Genomic DNA, 5103 nt, shown 5'->3' on the forward strand with positions numbered 1-5103 from the left:
CACTCTGCTTTTCAGTCTTGAAGAACTCCAGCAGCCACCAGTCAAAGTCTCATAAATAACCAGTGGGACCGGAGGAGACCAGACACTTGAGTCTATTCATCCCAACCCACCGGTGTGCTACCAGCACCACAGTGAGGTTCCCTGTGGACTTCTGATGGGGAAGAGTTCTGCTGGGGTTCCTCTGGCAGCTAAAGCCACAGCGAGTCCACCAGGGTGACAACAAACACTTGATTCTTCTCGTTTTCTGAAATGATTTCAGGGATCATGTTCCAATCTTTAAGCAAAGCTGTTTGTGCTGCAGAATGAAAGTCTGGACACTCGTACGTTCTTATGTCGACACAATCAGAGAAAAACATTTAGACTGGGATTAGAAAAAAATCAGAATCAAGTTGGGATGAATGAAAAATAGTTGCATTTTCTCCCAAACTTGGGACAAACGATCTGTTGTGTGTTGGGGGCAGCCAGTTCCTGCCCCTGGGGTAAACTCCTCTATTCCACACAGACTGGAAGGAAATGCTCGAAATGAACTAAGAATGTGTTTGAAGTTACAACAACAGTCTGGATTCTGGGCTCAGAGCTCGCTACATTTCCATGAGGAGCTGGTGCATCTCACCTATACATCTGGGCAGCATGTTGCTCCAAACTCGTCGGCCTCCTCCCAGACATGTGATCTTACTGTCTCCCTCAAGTCGGTAGCCATGGAAACAAGAGAAGGCCAGTGAGTCACCAACCCGGAATCTGAATCCTGTCCTCCTGCTGAATGCCGGTACACCAGGATCCTCGCACGGCTCTAAGTCGTATTCTGCACAGACACAGAGAAGTTTGGAGAGGTTTGAAGGAGCAACAAAGGATAAAGTTGGGCACTTCCTTCCCCCACCAACACATCCTTTGATTCATTTTAACTCGCTCTGTGTTTTACCTGAGAAGGTGATGTTAAAGCCCTCATAACTCATGGAAAAATCCGATATGAATCGCAGCTGAGTGGTAAAATTCCCATAGAGGCCAGCTTTTACACTAGGGGGCAGCACTGAGCCAGTGAGTCGCGCTACCGGCACCTGGAAATTGCCGTCCTCGGTGATGGAGAGGTAATCGTGATTCTCCTCGAGGTGGAAAGTGTGGAAGGCCAGGTGGACTCCTGGCGTGCAGAAACCACAAGCAGACCATTTAGTGACGGTATGCGAGGTTTACACTGCAGGAATATGTGCAAGGTCGTCTTCTACCTTTCCCGTGAGACACCTCTACCGTCCAGGTGCAGTTGAGAGAATTAGGGTAAAAGTCTGGAAAGCCCGGAGAGAGAATGGTCCCTGTCTTTCCATAGACATAGCCTCCACAAAGGGCTGCAGAGACCAAGAGAGAGAGATGGAGAACGGAGATTCGGACTCTTCTGAACTGGAACGGGAAGCATTTCATGCAGCACTTCTAGCGGGTTTCCATCTCGACCGTCTCTTGAGCGAAGCATCTGCTTCTTTATCTCCTGAATGCTCCACCGTGACGTGTGTCTGCCGTGAGGTGATTGGACTTTTACACACTTTTACCTGTGTGCATCACAGTTGTCAGGTAGAGGATGAGGTCATAACCTCAAACGGACGGCTCTGACCCACTAGAAACACGATCAACAATAAAGACGGACCTCGAAGGTTTCTGACATCGAAAGGAGAAACTCTACCCACCCGTGTCCTTTACATACTATTGCATGTATAAACCTATACATCAGGGTTAAGGACGTGATCACCTGAACTTTAACAGGCTGGCTTGATGCAGTTGGACGCACCAATGATCATAAATTATGGCCTGAATTTAGCGATAAATCGCAGATTTTTTGACGTATTCATGTTTACATCCAATGATGTTTGAAGTCCGATTGAACCTGCAACGCCTCCGATCATACGAGCCTGACGGTTAATAATCTCCTTTACAGTGTGAATAATAATTGTAATAATAATTACAGAACAACAATAATTGTACTCATGTAACTGATCTTATGGTGATGAGACGGTCCAGGACGATAATCCTACACAATGTCATGGTTCCCACGAGGGCTGCAGCTATTGACTGTTTCAGTAATTATTCTACTGAAAATTCCTTTTATTATTCCAGTAATTGAATAAAACGGATTTTTGCTTGGTTCAAGAGCAATTCCAAAACCAGAAAATGTCGATGTTATTGCTACTTTCCCTCAACTCTTCAACATTTCTGCTTCCTCCTCCTCCTTCTTCCTTTGTGGGTGATCGAAGCACAATGTCACATTAAAAGCAAAACACCCTCCTTTCAGCTTTACATTTAAATGAACGCTTACTCGAGGCGGAGACAAATTAATTCCTCAGATTAATTGAGGAATCTGCTGGCCCCTATATTTGGATTAGGACTGTGCAGTGAACATCAGCAACCTGTGCTGCTGCCATAAGGTATCGAACCCTTACATTTGTGGCTGATGTCCTTCATCATTCCCATCATCTCCATTATTTGCGTTACAGTGCCGCTATAGCGATCGTTTCTCACGCAGCATTCTGGGAAGCTTTGAGTCACACCAGCATCATATCAGCATCCCACTAATGTTCAGAGTCACTGAAACAAAAAAAAACCCAGTAAAAAAGCAGCCGGGTGTCTGTGAGCGACCAGGAACGATCTGGGGGGCGATAAGAGCGGCGGCTGCACGTGACAGCTGGATAGAGAAGAGCGTGATGGACAGGGAGAGCATCCATAGCTCCACGCAAAGGGAGTGGAGTGGACTTTAGTGTCGAGTGGGGTCAGCTGACACCGAACCAGCAGCAGACACCTTTTCTTGATGTTCTCTAATATTGATTACTGGTGAACAACACATTTTCCTACTACACAGACGGCTTTCTGTGACATTTTCCAATGGAAACTCTCACAACTACACTGTTGGTTCATCAAAGGCCCTCAGAGATAGATGGAAGACAATGGAAAAGAACATAGTCTTCCATTAGTTTTCCAACGTTCCTTACTGGCCGGCGGCCCTGCAGCCTGCGGAGGAACGCTGAACGGAGCCCAGTGGAGCGGCCGAGCGCAGGTTTGGGCGGCGCCTGTTGGGCCCGGTGGCCTGGATGCGCTCAGGCCGGTGTGTTAGTGACGCTACTGCCTCTGCACGTCACGCCACGGCACACATGCGGGATGGTTCTTGGCTGTTGACAGCCAACATTTATGCACACTAAACAATAAAAGCCTGCAGCAACTGTTTTCAGTCTGAAATGCGAAGCTGCCTGAGCACCTTTGACCTTTCACAGTGGCTGAACATCTGAAACACAAGCAGCATCCAGCTGGTGCGTCTCTAACGGCACCAGCTCAGATGGCGGCCAGTAGAAAGCGTGTCTGGGGTGAAGCCCCTCCCAGTTACCTGTGATGTACTGAAGCAGCCGGAACGCCATCGGCTCACTGTCCACCTGTGCGTGATGACTGACTAATGTGTGCTCACCTTTGCTGAGCATCGCCCTTTGTTATTGTGTTGAGCTGAGGAATCAATTCGGTGCATTTTAAAACCGTTTTACAAGCGGAGGAGAAGCCCAGTGGAGCTCTGGGAGGAGTTTAGGGAATCTGCAGCTGGTCTAGAGTACTGCTCTCTGGCCAGTGAGTACCAGATTACTGCACAATCTTATATTTCTTGTGTTGAGAGAACTTCAAACATGAGCTGTGGTCCTTAGTGAGCTCCATTTCTAAGACCTCAGCTGTGCCTCCATAACCCCAAATATTTCTGGACACGTTGGGAACGGTGCTCACGTTAACAAAGGAAACTCAGAGAATTCAAAAGGGTTCCTCACCATCACAGCTCGGGAGAGCGTGACTCCACTGATGATTCTGTTCGCAAACAATCGGTTCCTGATCACTCGGTGTGTAGCCCGGGTCACATGTGAAGGACACGCTGGAGCCAGTGGAGAAGCTGCTGCCATGGCGACGCCCATTGACTGGAATACCAGGATCAAGGCATGAGTCCGACTCCATTTTTACACCTGCGAACAAAATGGCTGGTCTGAATCTACCACAGGCCACGAGGGCGAGCGCACGGCAGTGCACGAGGCAATTCCAAGAGCAGAACTTTGTTCCTGTCAGCACTCCCGCCTGACGCCATCACTACGCTCCTCTCTGCCACTCAATCTTACTCTCATATCTGATGTTGAAGCCTGCCGCAGAGCGACTGTTGTCGGTGGTGAACAACAGGAAGAGGACATTGGATGTGGAAATAAGGAAATGAGGCGCTTGGGTGCCGTGGTATTCCCCAATCAGCGGCGAGGAGGCAGAGGGGCCATCTCTTATTTCCAAGGTGTCATAGTTGACCTCAGTCTGGAACCTGGAATGACAGATCATTTTTAAAAGACATATGTGTAAAAACCAGCCTTTTTTTTCCTGATCCCAGCTCATTCAGGGTAATCAGAGGGCTTTTGCTGGCTGCCATCTTTCCTTGTTTCAGCCAGAAGGGAATCATTGCTCCGTAGCAAAGTTGGACTGCTTTTCCTGCCCTCTGACTCTCACTCGCAGAACAAATCCCGGACCTGGCCTCCCAGCCTGACCTATGGACCGGCTGGTGCTGCAGGGAGCACGACTCTGCTGCTGGGTGGATTTAGGCCATAAATACAGTTATTATTGCTGACAATAGACAAAAGACATAACGAGCAATTATTGTTATTAACTGTCCAATGGCAAGAAGACGTGGTGAGTGTGTGTCTGCTGCATCTGAAAAGGGATTGAAAATGACTCTCATTTGCTGAATCCAGCACCATGGCAACAGCCAGGCCTTGAAATCACTTCCTGACAGACAAAAGTTGCGTTTTAAGCTGCCTTCACTGGGGTTGTTCACAGAGCGAGCAGAGCGACCCAATACAACGCTCAATCTGCCGGATTATTACGATTCAGTCTGAAAATTGAAGCGACTGACAAACATGATATCGCCGGTGGCCCACGGCAGCAAAAACATGTTCCATTATCTCACATGAGCTGAATTAATGAAGACATATTTTGAGCTTGAGCAAATCACCGACCTGTCAAAGTGTATCTTCACAGCGTGGCCTGGCTGGGCTTCAATTACCCACTGACAGTTGAGGGAGTCTTGTAGAAAGAAGGCCAGCCAGGAGAGTGCAGAACGCCGCTGTT

The sequence above is a fragment of the Takifugu rubripes genome, chromosome 13, assembly GCF_901000725.2.
Source record: "Takifugu rubripes chromosome 13, fTakRub1.2, whole genome shotgun sequence".
In the NCBI taxonomy this organism is placed as follows: Eukaryota; Metazoa; Chordata; class Actinopteri; order Tetraodontiformes; family Tetraodontidae; genus Takifugu; species Takifugu rubripes.